We start from the raw sequence: 15,595 nt of genomic DNA, 5'->3' as shown, positions 1-15,595 counted from the left end.
GTTTTGTAAGTTAAATAACTTCAATTAGTTTTCCCTGCTAGGTTTTACTCTACAACTTATATTTCATGAAAATTTCTCTTTACATTTCTCTAGGCACCTGTAGAAGCAAATAATTTAGTCAATTACAAACCATTAGCTCTCAACATCCTCTTTCACAGATTTAAAATGAATGAGGGTTCAGAAAATGAGTATTTGAGTTTTAAAAGATTTTTAAGATTTAATTAGAATTTATTTTAAATTCTAGATGAGTTAACATTTATTAAAAACTGTTCCTGATTTTAATTTCCTTAAATATCCTTAATATTACACTTGAAAATCTTGGGTTTCTTTGAAGTAAAACCCTTAAACATGTCAATTTTTCTGAATCTCCTGCTATAATTATAAGTAACGTGAGTTCCTCAAAAGAGATTTCAGAAATGGCACCACTGCAGCTGACCTTGGTTTCAGTGTGTCACTAAACTATGCAAAAAATTAACTTTACCACTATATTTAGATGGGTTAAGTATAGAATTCTATTTTCTTTGGAAGAAAATACATAAAACATTTCTGATTGTTGTGATAAAACACACGCAACCACACAAAATTCCACTCCATATTTTGGGTCACACATGTCAGTAAATTTACTGCCAAGTTTTTTTCAGGATACCATATTACTTCATTCTTCCAACTGATAAAGTATTAATTTTTCAGTTATGGGCTTGCAAGTATTAAAATAAAGGTGCTATCCACTAGTAACTGCTGGGGGATTACTAAGTTTATTTTTTATATCCTATTTCTAAAAGCCATGAGAAAATTCCTCATTATAAATACCTTTGAAATAATTATAGTTTCATAAAATAAAAGTTGCTTTTGTAAGCTATTCATATCTGATTTTTTTTTTTTTTTTTTTTGGGGGGACAGGATCTTGCTCTGTCACTCAGGCGGGACAGTCTGGAATGCAATGGCATGATCACAGCTCACTGCAGCCTTGACCTTCCAGGCTCAAGCAATCCTCCCGCCTCAATCTCCAGAGTGCTGGGACCACAGGCACGCATCACCACACCCAACTAACTTTTGTATTTTTTGTAGAGACAGAGTTTCGTCATGTTGCCCAAGCTGGTCTCAAACTTAGGGGCTCCAGCAATGCGCTTGCCTCAGCCTCCTGAAGTGTTGGGAATACAGGTGTGAGCCACTGTGCCAGGCTAATATCTGAAATTTCTAGCCTAATTTCCCATTTGTCCTTTGTTTACTTATTTAAACAGAATTCAACTCAGGTACCAAACAATAAATTCTAGAGCTATAAATCATAATTTTGTTTATCACTAACGCAATGACAACAGCCAAGTTAAGTTCTCAGGGAAAAAACTTTTTAACTATTATTTTGTTACGAAATTATATTTTGTTTGTAAGGTTAAACTTTTACATTCCAATTACTTTACAAACTGCCATGGAATATATATAAGAAAGTTAAAGAATTCAGAATTCAGTCCTGTTGCAATTCCCACTTCAGTCCCCACTCCTAGACCAGATCAGACTGCCCTAAAGTCTCACAGCACCTCTACTTCTTAGTAACACTTTTTGAAACTAAATTATTATGTACTCCATTATTTAAATCTGCCTTTCCAGCTAAACAGTAAAAGCTTCAAAAGGGAAGGCATCACAGTAGACATACTATTTACCAAATGAATAAAAAGATAAGACATTTAAAACAGTATTAGTCATTAGGAAGAAGCATATCTAAAATAATAAAATGGCACATAGTAATGACGCATTCATCTGCAAGCATCATCCATCTATGTAACAGAACTAGAGAAATGGCAATAAATGAGGTGTTTAGTGAATTCATATGCAAATCGATTATATAAATGTTACTACAAAGCTACAAAGGAAATGGCATAGTAAATTAAGAAAGCACTATTTGAGGAAGTAGATTTCACATAAGATTTTGATTACGTTCTACTTCTTCTACAGGTGTCACTATAATCATAGATTACCACCCACTGGAAGCTAAATCTAACAATAGAGTATTAGTCCATTTTCATGCTGCTGATAGACATATCTGAGACTCGGCAATTTACAAAAGGAAGAGGTTTTTTGGACTTACAGTTCCACGTGGCTGGTGAGGCCTCACAATCATGGCAGAAGGTGAAAGGCACAACTCACGTGGCGGCAGACAAGAGAAGAGAGCTTGTGCAGGGAAACTCCCATTTTTAAAACCACTAGATCTTGTGAGACTTATTCATTATCATGAGAACAGCATGGGAAAGACACGCCGCCATGATTCAATTACCTCCCACTAAGTTCCTCCCACAACACATGGGAATTCTTGGAGTTAAATTCAAGATGAGATTTGGGTGGGGACACAGCCAAACCATAGCAAATAGTTAAGCTAGAAGATCTAAAATAAATTTGCTAGGTGTTAGTAAATTAAATAATCTTTGTCTTCAAGAAACTAGTACAGCTGGGGAGCTAGAAATGTGCTAAGTTCCAATGATGTGACATAAGCAACATGCAGCTCGGATGCAGCGGAAGGAGAAGCCAGAAGCAGAAACATGAGGTAGACGAAGTGGGTATGCATTAGACAGGACAATGGGAAGAACAATTTAGCTAGATTTAAGGAACTTTGAGAAAAAAATAAGTATCTAAACACAAGGTTAGCAAACTCACATGCCTACCAGGGCAGGAGCAAAGAAGTGAAGCCTGCAGGATGAAAAATGCCTACAGCGGCTTGGTCCCAATGTTGGGGACAAGAGAGTCTCTGCCAGGGACTGTGGGAGACTACAGAGCACATACCCCGTATAAAGGGGGAAGCTGTTATGTTGCTACAACAGACCTTGCCAGGCCTTCAAATTTTTCAAGAGAAGGTATAAAATGCAATTTTTTTAATGTAAAATTTCTCTATTTTTAAAAGTTGGCAAATAACTATGTTAAAAGCCAAAACATGTCTGCAGCCAAACTTGTTGGTGGGCCACAGACTTGCAACTCTGGACCGGCATGATGAATTCCACCCTAAGAGATCTGGACTTTATTCTGTAGTCACTGACAAGTGACATAAGATTTATTTCAAAACTTGCTCAGTTTTATACCTCTGCATACTCCAGTATCTACAATGTAAAATCCTCAGCACTGCGAAATTATTCCACATTGGCCTTGTGTATTTCTGTTCCAAGCCAATTACATTCTAACTAACTGTACTGTAACTTAACTAACTGTAGAGTAACTTACAAGTTTCAGCTGAAAAAAACATTCAAAATGATACGAATAAAACAGTGCTGGCAAAGCAGTACCTAAGAGAATGCTGACATTATATGCATATACCACAACCCACTAGAAACACACATATAATCACCAGAGCTCCACTTCTCAAAAACCTTGTGCCCTAATCCACTGCAAACGAAAGTCTTTGCCCTTTCCAGCATTTTCTAAATTAGCAACTTTCTAAAGACTAATACTATACTTTGGTATTACCAAACACTAAAATATATGTAACAAAGTTTTCATTCTACCAATCACTCTAAGCTTTTAACTATCCAAAAACAATACTTATGCATTAAAGGCCTATGTGTTAGCATTTTAATAAGCTTAGAGAAAGAAAAGATAATTAGTATCAGACACTTGTTAATTCATTTTGATGATAGTATTACAGACAGCAAAATTCAAAGGTAGTTCCCAGAAGAGAAAATTCTTGGTGCATAATTATAAAATGCAGAACTATGAAAATTGCTTAATCACATGCTTTGAAATAACACTTCATGATGAAAGTCATCAACAAGGTATTTAAAATTTTAACGAGGCAATTTTTCTATTACTCAATTTGCTCTGGCTCTTGGGATTCACTAACCTGAGCCATCTACTCTGTGAATGATGGCTTCCAGGCCAGTGGGGCACTATGCTGTGTGGCCTATTCAGATCAAACCTATCACCATTGCTGAAAAAGAAGCCAACTCAAAGCACATGTCTCACCTTTCATGAAAAACGACTGCTATGGTTTGAATGTGTCCCCCAAAAGTTCATGTGCTGGAAACTTAATCCCCAATACAATAGCATTGGGAAGTGGGGCCTAACAAAAGGTGACTGAGTCATGAGGGTCAAGTCCTCATGAGTGGATTAATGTAGTTATCACAAGAGCAGGTTGTTATAAAGACCAGTCCAGCCCCTTGTGCTTTCTGTCTTGCCCTTGCTTCTGCGTTCCACCATGGGATGACCTGGGCCAGATGCTGGTGCCGTGCTCTTGGACTTCAGGGCCCCCAAAACCATAGGCTGAATGAACTTCCTTTTTTTAAAATTTAACTTTTATTTTAAATTCAAGGGTATGAGTACAGGTTTGTTATATAGATAAACTTGTGTCATGGGGGTTTGCTGTACAGATTATTTTGTCACCCAGGTATTAAGCCTAGTACCCATTAATTATTTTTCCTGATCCTCTCCCTCCTCCCAACCTCCATCCTCTGGTGAGCTCCAGTGTACGTCCCCTTTATGTGTCCATGTGTCCTCATCATTAAGCTCCCACTTAGAAGTGAGAACATGCAGTACTTCTGTTTCCGCATTAGTTTGCTGAGGATAATGGCCTCCAGCTCCATCCATGTTACCGCAAAGGACATGATCACATTCTTTTTTATGGCTGCACAGTATTCCATGATATACATGTACCAGATTTTCTTTATCCAGTCTACCACTGATAGGCATTTAGCTTGATTCTATGTCTTTGCTATTGTGAATAGTGCTGCAATGAACATATGCATGCATGTGTCTTTATAATAGAATGATTTATATTCCTTTGGGTATATACCCAGTAGGGATTGCTGAGTCTAACTGTATTTCTGTTTTTAGGTCTTTGAGGAATCACCACACTGTCTTCCACAATGGTTGAACTAATTTACACTCCCACAAACAGTGTATAAGCATTCTTTTTCCTCCACAACCTTGCCAGCATCTGTTATTTTTTTAACATTTTAATAGCCATTCTGACTGGTGTGAGATGGTATCTCACTGTGGTTTTGATTTGCTTTCTCCGGTATCAATGACAAGCTTTTCATATAATTATTTGCTGCGTGCAAGTCTTCAAGTGTCTGTTCACGTCATTTGCCCACATTTTAATGGATTTTTTTCTAGTAAATTTAAGTTCCTTATACATGCTACATATTAGACCTTTGTCAGATACATAGTTTGCAAATATTTTCTTCCATGCTGTAGGTTGTCTGTTCATTCTGTTGACAGTTTCCTTTGCTGTTTACTTTAATTAGATCCCATTTGTCCATTTTTGCCTTTGTTGCAATTGCTTTTGGTGTCTTCATCATTAAATGTTTGCCCATTTTTATGTCCAGAACGGTATTGCCTAGGTTGTCTTCCAGGGTTTTCACAGTTTGGGGCTTTACATTTAAGCTTTTAATCCATTTTGAGTTAATTTTTGTATATGGTATAAGAAGGCAGTCCAATTTCAATCTTCTGTACATGGCTAGCCAATTATCCCAGCACCATTCAAGGCATAGGGAATTCTTTCCCCATTGCTTGTTTTGTCAGGTTTGTCACAAATCAGACAGCTGAAGGTGTGTGGCCTTATTTCTGTGCTCTCTATTCTGTTCCACTGCTCTATGTGTCTGTTTTTGTACCAGTATCATGCTGTTTTGGTCACTGTAGCTCTAATAATTTGAAGTTGGGTACCATGATGCCTCCAGCTTTGTTCTTTTTGCTTAGGATTGCCTTGGCTATTCAAGCTCTTTTTTTTGGTCCCATGTGAATTTTTAAACAGTTTTTTTCTAGTTTTGTAAAGAATGTCAATAGTAAACTTCCATTCTTTATGGACAGAATACCTTATGTGTGGTACTCCATTATAGTATCAAAAAACAATCTAAGACAAGGATCAATAGGTTGAATTAAAGAACACATCTTTACTAGAAATGAAAAAGTCTTTAAACAAAGTATGAGTATTTTCAGGATATAGTTATCATCCAAAGACATTTAACAAAGAACTAAAAAACTGCATAGAACTGTTTCTCTATTTCAAAATATACAAACTACAATCTATATACTAGAGCCCTACCCTACCAATAATAACTAGGGAAAAGCTCAAAGGCTCCCTAACCCTGACAAAGCCTGCTGAAGATACGCATGGCCTCCAACATTCCCATTTCCAAAGTCCCACTGCACATCCTACCAGGCATATTAAAACGTACCCACATCCAATATTAAATATTTGTAATATACAAAACTGAATTACAAGTAATAGTTATCTTTCATAAATTTTTTATTATCTTTGAACCCACTCCAATAAGGTTTTCATCCCCACTTCTCCAGTGACACAGCTCTTGTCATCATCACCAATGACTCCCCAGGTTGCTAAATCCAATGAGCAACTCTCAGTCTTCACCCTGCTTGACCTCTCAGCAACATGTGAGCTAACTGATCCACTCTTCTGCTGGAGATATTTTATTTGACTACCGGGACATTTTTCTAATTTTCTTCCTATCCTCTGCTTGCTCCTTTTTGATTTTCTTTTACTGACTCCTCGTTATCAACACAACCTCTAAAAGATGAAGCATCCAGGTTTAGCCCAAGACCATCATCACAATTAGAAAAACAACTCATAGTTCATTCTTCCATTGTGTAGATCAATAGAGTTCACAATATCTTCTAGTGATAACATTGTTACTCAAGGAACAGAGACACTTAATTGGGTTCACTATGTTGGAAAAATGTGTACAATTACTTTGGCTTAAAACACTTTCTTGGATTATGTGTGTGATTTCTTCTTCTCTCTACAAACTGTAAATACTGATATGCCCCAAGGCTTGGTCCATAAGCCTCTTTCTCTGACTACACATATTCCCCAAGTGATCTCATCCAAATTCTGTTGGCAACTTCCAAATTTGTATCTCCAACCTAGACCTCTTCCCTAAATTCCAGATTCCTACAGCAACCGGTGATTCTATTAAAATGCAGATCAAATCAACTCACTCCTCTGCACAAAACCTGGCTCCCCGTTCCACTCACAGTCAAGTCCTGAATACGGTCCACACAAGCCAAACATGTGCTCTCCAAACATCTCTAACCTTATCTACTACTCCTTCTCTCCCTGCTCTCAATGCTCCACCACTGGTGGCCTTCTCCCTGTTCCTGGAACACATCAGACATGCTTCTGCCTGATGCCTTCACTAGTCCCTCTGCTGCAACACTTTTTCTCCAGCTAGCTCTGTGTGGCTCTCTTCCTCCTTCAAGCCCTCTTCTCAGTGAGGCCTACCTTGACTATACTCCTCCAAATCGCAAGGTCCCTGCCTCCCTCCCCCAGCACTCCTACTGTCCCCTTAGCCTGCTCTACTTTTTCTTTTTCCCATCAGGCTTATTACCTTCCAAAATACTACAACACTTATTTTCTTATGCTGATTGCCTCCTAATAGAATATAAGGTCCACGAAGGCAGAGTTTTTTTTTTTTTTTCTTTATTTTATTCACTGACATCTCTCAGAACTAGACCAGTGCCTGGCATATACTAGGCATACATTATATTGAATGCATGAATTTAAACATTTAATAATTTTAATTTCATAGTTGTCTTTTAATATTTGAGATTTTTACCAGATCTTGCACATTCTGTTGCTACTAGAAAAGCCCCTTTTCTATGGGCTTGAAAGATAGAAAAATCTCAGCCTGACTTCACTATCCAGTATAAATCCAGTGGCCCCAGGAAGGCTGGGAACATCCTATGTGACCATCCTTGATTTTGGACCCTAAAACCAAAGCTCAACTTCACACTCACCTGGAAACATCTAAGATCTTTTCACACACATGTATTTTGTTCCCCCAACTAGAAATGAAACACATTGCACAAAGTATTCAGCACAGTCCTGAATACTTCATAAAGACATAAAACCTGGTTTTTGATGGACTTAGTGAACATTTTTAAAGTGCTAAGTTTACTAAGCTCAAGATTTTACACGCACAATCAAAACGGGGAACTGGGTTATCCGGACTAGGTCGCCCGCCCTTTAACAAACAGATCAGAATGATACAGCACGATTCTTCTAGAGGATCCTGTACCTTTTTTAGCTGAGCTTGTAATTAGGCTAGTTAGATGAAAATGTATCTTTCTAAGGTGCTTAACTGTGTCTTTCTTAAGTTTCTCTGAATGAATGGTTTAAAATCTCAAACTCTGGCCCTCATAACAGAAAATCACAAATGGTTCTGACCTACATTATATAAACTGTGCCAATGGTTAGGGGGTGGGAATAAAGAACTGCTTTATATCAATAATAGTGGCTTTCTTCAAAAGTACTCACATGAAGCCATACAGGGAACATGAGAAAAAGACATGGGCCACTCAGTGGTACTCTTTAAAAGAACTTTGCACAACATCAGTCACCGTAAGGAGAATTTTAAAAATCTGCAGGCTGGCTTTTTTGACATATGGAAAGAAACAATTATCTAGCAGACAGAAGCTGAAGGACTGAGACGGCTGGAAATTAGAAGAGAATTAGGAAAAATAACTCAATCAATTAGTAATCAGTGCGACAGGCCAGCTGCTCCTACTGCAGCAACACAGACTTGCCAGTATCTGTAACTGAGAAATACTAGGTTTTGTTGCCTGCTTAATGCCATCAAAAAACAAAGTTAAATCTCATGAAATGCTTATAAATGAAGGCTTGGGAACCTCCAATAAAACTGTAAGTCCTTTTATACATCACTTCTTTTTGTCTTAAGCAGCAATAGCTAACATCACGTAAGACATTTATTATATATCAAAGACCATGCCATTTGTTTTACACGTACCACTTCACTTAAAAATAAGAACAATCCTGTGGGATAGCTATTATAATTATCTCCCACTTTACTGATGAGGAAAAAGAGGTGTAGAGAGTTAAGTAACTTCCCCAAGGTTACACATCGGAGAATACTGGAGTCTGGATTTGGGCCCCAGGTGACTGATCTCAAAGACCTCATTCCTGTCATTATATTTTACTATCCCTCTTCTATGCTGTCTTCAGTATGGATTACTCTATTCTGTAGTAATTTCATGAGCAACTTGTCAGAGCTGTGGCCCTATGGTTAGCATATTTTTTATTTGTTAACATTACATATGCTAAATTTTTGCTGTGATAAGCAGTATCTTATTCGGGTAGGATATATAAATACTACATATTTATAAAATTCTCTAATTTTACCTTCTCTTCACCTTTTTAATGAGCTTAAGCTGAAGCTCTGAATCTTTTCTTAAATAATAAAACTGTCCTTTATTCTTTAGGGAAACATAAAAGAAAATGTATACATGAATAGTTTTCCTTTGCAAGCACTTTGTTTTATCTGTTAGATCTCTCAGTGAAATCATAATCTTATGTTTTACAATAAGTACTTCCTGGAGACTGCCACAGATTTTAGCGTCAGAATTTCACTGCTGCTCTCAGTAGATAAAGACTGGATGTTTCCAGGGATCTTTAAGAAATGATAACTGGATGGGGGTGGAAGGAAGACACAAAAAGACAGAAAAGAGGGAGAAGCATAAAGGCAGGAGGAGTCCAAAAAATGAATTTTTGAAACATTTTCTTAAGGATGAATTATTCTGAAAATATTGACAAAGCAGTCCTTTGAAATTAGGGTCCATCCTAGATCATTTATGGAACAACAAGAGTGAATCAAGAGGGACCTCAAGAGATCTCCTACTTGATACTTATAACCCAAAGTCTCATTAGGAAGCCCTAGAAGTGAGGGAGAGAGAGAAAAGGGAAAAGGCAAGCCCCAACAGAGCTCTGTATGGAGGGCAGAGGTACAGCAGGCTGAATGAAGAAAAATTCTGCCTCACTGGGCTACAGATCCATTTTCTCTGGGCAGATCTGAGTCTATCTGAACAGAGCCATAGAATACCTTTGCATGAATCAGAGAAGGGCACCCATCCTCCAGGCAGTGAGCCCCCCGATGGACTCACTGCTTGGACTACATAGTAGGGAGCTGGTTTTCCGACCCACCTTGTATGGCAAAACCTGCACAGCTACAGCTGGTAGCCCTGATCTTGCCTTCTCTCTCTCCAACAAGCATGTGGCACTAGAGGAGACAAGATTGACAGAGCAGCTTCTACTATTGGCACTGTCATCAGCTGTGAGACTTTGTATGAATCATTCAACCTCTTGAGGCCGCAGTGCCTCCATCTCTGAAAAATGATGGGGCTGGCTAGATGACACCTAAGGCCTCCTTCCTCTTACCAATTCTCCGTTGAAATCTGGTGATATCTAGTTGGTATATTCCACACTATATCCTTAGGATACAGTGGCTGAGTTGAACCTTTAAAGTTTTCTTAAGATTGTTTTTTTTCCTCTCACATCTTACCTCTAATGTTACTTTTTCTCTTTTAATCTTAAGACCATACTCTGCTTTCAACCCCAAAGTGCTTAACATTTTTTAGAGCCATCAAAAGGTCACCTACCATGTACTGTCCTCAAACTACCCAAATATCCACCAACAAAATGGATAAAGAAACTGGGCATATTCATTCACAGAAATAACAGAAAAAAGACCTATTGCTACCTACATCAATTTGGATATATCACATGACATTATGCTGAGCTAAAGATGACCAAAAAAACGTGTATTTTATTGCATTTAAATGCAGTCCAAGAACAGTTTAAAACTAATCCATGACAATAAAAGTCAGCATAATGGTTATCCTGGGGGCAAATATGATGACTGTAAAGAGAGGCTGGTAAGGTTCTGTTTCTTGATTTGGATGCTAGTTGCCCAGATGTGATCATTTTGTGCTGTACACTCCTGATCTGTGCATTTGTCTGGTTGTGTATAATTCAGTAACATGTTCAAAGAAATAAAGCTACAGGGACCAAAAAAAAAGAAGTCATCTACTGAAACCGTACACACAAGTGCTACTACCTGTGGGGAGAAAATTAATTACATTTTATTTAGCCCAATCAGAGAGAAAAATAATCTGAAAAGCTAAGTGAGAAACTTCATTATATTTCCTAAAATATGCATCAAGAAATTGCTTAATTTTTTAAAATGATTTCCTCCCTCACATGAAACTGTGGCTATAAATTAATTCAAAATATTGTTTTTCCCTCTGTCTTCATATACCAGTAAAACATTATTGCTGAAAGTTGTATAAAACATGTACAAAGGTAATGTTGTTGGAAAACATCTGAAAACACCCCCAAGAGGATCCATTTGGAATACTGAGAGTCTAAATAGATATTTTTGGTCAGAATTATCCCAATTATCAGCACATTAATGCAATGACCTGGATAATGACCAAATCTCTACCTAGTTTCTTGATGTATCAATTTAACTCTGCTAAGTTAAGGCCATACAGGTGGGGAAAGACATTCAAGAAAATACCACGCTAGCCGGGCGCGGTGGCTCAAGCCTGTGATCTCAGCACTTTGGGAGGCCGAGGCGGGCAGATCACGAGGTCAGGAGTTTGAGACCAGCCTGGCCAACATGGTGAAACCCCACCTCTACTAAAAATACAAAAATCAGATGGGCGTGGTGGCAGGCACCTATAATCCCAGCTACTGGGGAGGCTGAGGCAGGAGAATCATTTGAACCCGGGAGGTGGAGGTTGCAGTGAGCTGAGATCAGGCCATTGCACTCCAGCCTGGGCGACAGGGCAAGACTCCGTCTCAAAAAAAACAAAAGAAAAGAAAATGCTATGCTACAGACAACTCCAAGGAAGCTCCAGGAAAACACTGCCTTCTCCTTGGGACTGTATTTGGTTCATCTGTGAATTTGTTTCAGCACATTTTTCTCTTCTTGACTTCAAGTAATATAATCAGCTGAGAGATCAATGATTTCTTTCCCCTTCTCAGTGTTCTGTGATTCATCTTTGATCAATATGGTATATATACTGCATGACTGCTCTGTTCCATTTGATATATATAAAAAGTGATCGTACACAGACTTGCATCAGAAGTAATTACATCACTAAATCGAATAAAGTAATGAGAAGCACAGATTGCTTGTTTTTACCTAAAACTTCATAATAACTTCAGCCATTACTGCTGTAGAGCCCCCTCTGGTCCCACAGCATGGGAAGTAGACATTAGTAGTTTCCTCAAATGTTGGGGGACTAATTAAATATTTGTGGAATCATTAGCACTTAAACAAAAAATGTTTCCAGTCTTTGAAATGGGAAGTGGCTTTTGGAGTGTACGGGATACAGTTATAAGCATACAGTCCCTGCACATTATTTAACACCAAACTAGTGATTCAACACGAAGACAGGCAAAGTTTCCAGGATAACTATCAATTAGCAGTCCTATTTCAAGTTGTATACAGACCTTATAGGGCACCTTAATTCTAATCATTCTAATCCTTTTTTCTCAGCTAAAAATACCTTATTCTTTAATCTACACTTCTAAACAGTAAGTTCTCTCTACTTCAGCCTTGTTTTAAATACTCATCCTTCTAACTTTAAGTTTTCCTTGCAATTCAATGTCCAGTATTCCACTTCCTCGTTCCTCTAAAATTATCCCTTTAAATTGTTTCTACTTATTTTTAAAGGCCCCCAAAGCCTCTTCCTCAGGATAATGTGCAATTCAGAAAGCCCTCTCAACTACCCTCTGTACCAAAGTTTAACCACAGAGACCAACGATAACATTTTTCCTGTTTGGGTTTTGGGGAACATACATTATAACTGAAATTTCACTACTCATAAAACTCCTTCACTAAATCTTTCCCATTCCACTCTCCTAACTCTCTATTGTTTTATACACAATCACGACATAAACACACTCCCAAAATGTGTAATGATATAATCATACAAAGACTTTCTAAAAATACATAATTTTAATGTGTGCAACAAACAGCCTTTATAACTCTAGTACTGGGAGTACACGTTTAAAAACATACTGACTTTTTAAAAAACTGTGTTTGTTGTTCCTTGTTGAGGGTGGGGAGGAGGTAAGGGATCATCAAACAAGGACCAGTTGCTATACCTGAATCCACAAACTGTGTTACAGTAGGATTCTATTGAGGACTGTAAATACACTTAAAACTTTTTTTCTTACTTTAAAAGAAGAAAGTTGAAATTGCAAAAATGAAAGCCAAAGTTTCTATGCTTTACCCACAAGGATACACAAACTGAATACCTCCTGTTTTCCCACTTATGAAAGAAATATGCTTCATCTACCAAACTAGGGCATTTATGAGGTTTGTATTAATGAACAGAAAAATGCAAAAATGTACAAATGCAAAAAACTTTCTATCCTTTAGAAGACTTAATATTAAAATGATTTTAGGGAAAGCCCAAGAAATTTCGTTCTCAACTCAGAAAACTACCTAAGGGATAATTTGTGAATGCCATCTGGGATCCAGGCAGTCCCATCCACAAAAGGGAAAACTTGTTGAGATCATCCAAATCTAAAATTCACATACATTTTTACATCTGGACTGAATTAATCTTTTCTTGGTACTGGCTTTCATGTAAAAAAATAATTGTTTGCAGGTTTTATTTTTCTTAAAAAAAAAAAAACCCCACAACTTTAGAAATCAAAGTGTGCAACATCCAAATCAAAAACTACAAAGATTTCCTTTATCAAAAAAGTTAGTTGTGAGACAGGACTCATTTACACTCAACTCTGAACCTGACAGCTGAGTCAAAAACAATTATGTTTGAAACTTTCATTCCAAGCATCTGCCACAAAAGGCTATGCAGTCTATTACATCATAAGTTCAGAAAGCCAAAAGCTTTATAAGTATAGTTAAATGTGGAAACAAAATCCAAAAACTAGAAAAAAGACCCCCCCAATTCAGCTAACCTAGTTGAGTAACGATTTTTTTTAAGAATTTGTAACTAAAAACTGCTACCTAGCACACTGGCATTTTGCTTTCAAAAGCAGCGTCTTCATCCAGGCCCATGCTGTTTTCAGGCGTTTTCCTGTACAGCCAGGAGCATCTTAAATCTGTAAGTTCAAATTATGTACTTAAAACTAGCAGCTTACCCTTGTTGCCCCCAGAAAGGAGATACTGGAAATAGGAAAGATTTCCTGCCCCTTAAAATGTCTTGAGTACTGCAAGAACTGCTGATTACTGTAGCCCATCAGTGTCAGATCTCAGAGATTCTTGCAAGCAACTCAAAGGGGGAAAATTAGTTCATATTACAGTCAGTCTGCTTTCTGGAGAAGATGTCCTGCAGATAATTTGATATTAGATATCCCCTGGGGGACCCTTTTCATCTAATAATCCTACTAAATGTCCATTTTAATATGAAATATGAATCCAAAATGTTTACAAACATACTGGGAAAAGTATTCAAATGCCAGCTGTCTCATATTGTGAAGTATTTTCATTTTTAACATAAAACGTTTATTTCTCAAAGCCACACCTGAGAAAATGATTAGGTGCTGTGGTGCTGTTAAGTTTTATACTACAAAGGATATCAGCAAAGGCATCTGTTTTCCTGCCTCTCTTCTGGTCTTCTCCCCTCCCCCACTCTCCATCCTGCAGGCCACTTGTAGGTCCTGGTTGTTAAAATTTCTACAATAGTCTCATAATGCTCTAAATTCTAAAAAAAAACTTCTCATCCTTAACGCTGCTGAACCTAAATTCATGCACTGCTCTAAGAAGGAAACCCAAAAGTCACAAGCCTTTTTAATGACAGATGTATTACGGAAAATTTTCCCCACAAAGTTTTGATGCTGTGAAATATCAACTCCCTGAAATCACAGAAAGGAAATGACTTACATTCTTGGAAAATGAAGCCACTAGCAGCTTTCTCCAACAGCATTTTCTAAACCCCAAACTACACCCTGTGGCAAGAGGGAGTATTTCGTGCAAAAACTAAATTTAAATAGATGCTTATAAAACCAATAAACAAACATTGCCCGGTCGCAGAGAAGAACAGAAGGGAATCATACTCGGAAAATCCAGCAAGAGATACTTCTTCTCCACATTCAGAAATGCTGGAGAGCAGAGTCTGGAAGTCAGAAGCAACCTGAGAACGCTTGCTGAAGTTTTCCTTCCCTGCTGTGAGCAATGCACAGCTCCTGAGGGAAATACTGGCAAAACAGATTTTGCTTAAAAAAATAAAAATGAAAAGGTGTTAAGGGGGAAAACGAGCTAATATTTCTTTGGACACTAGCTACACAACTGCACGGCCTGAAAATCCGCCAGCTTTCAACTTTAAAATATGCTTATTTTGACATTTTCCCATCTATTCGTGCCTTTAAGAAAACGTCCGCACCATTAGGTTATGCTGTCCCAGGACTCGAGGTGTTGTTTTAATCTCTGTAGACTTTACACTTACACGGGTGGACCCCAGCTGTCCATACCTGACAGTGCCTGGCCCTCCCGGAGCCGAATCCGGTGGTCCTGGTTCGCCTGGGGCTCCGCCAGCGCGCCGCAAGCTCCTCCAGAAACCCAAATTCTGCAGGCCGCGCCCCCAACTCGTATCTCACCCAGGCCCGCGTCTGGCGCGGATCTGCCCCAGCTCAAGCTCCGGCTCCGCAGACTAGCACTTTCCGGGACGCGGGGCAGACCCTGCGCTCGGGTCCCTTCCCGCAGCCGGGCTGTCCGGCCTCTGCGCGCGCACAACAGGCGGCACGGCGCAGCCCCCGGGAGCGCGGGACTCGGGTGCTAGTCCCGGCGCCCAGCCACAGCGACACAGACCTTGGTGCCGGGGCCCGCCA

The 15,595-nt window shown here is 38.5% G+C and overlaps 1 protein-coding gene across 6 annotated transcripts in view; it reads right to left on the bottom strand.

Annotated features, from left to right (window-relative positions):
* The window catches only part of FRMD6 (FERM domain containing 6), a 240,754-nt gene that overhangs the window by 63,069 nt on the left and 162,090 nt on the right, over positions 1-15,595 (bottom strand). The gene's annotated exons all lie outside the window — the stretch shown is intronic.

The sequence above is a fragment of the Pongo pygmaeus genome, chromosome 15 (genome assembly GCF_028885625.2).
Source record: "Pongo pygmaeus isolate AG05252 chromosome 15, NHGRI_mPonPyg2-v2.0_pri, whole genome shotgun sequence".
In the NCBI taxonomy this organism is placed as follows: Eukaryota; Metazoa; Chordata; class Mammalia; order Primates; family Hominidae; genus Pongo; species Pongo pygmaeus.
Note: the sequence above shows the minus strand (reverse complement) of the source record. Positions and strands in the feature narration are given on the sequence as shown.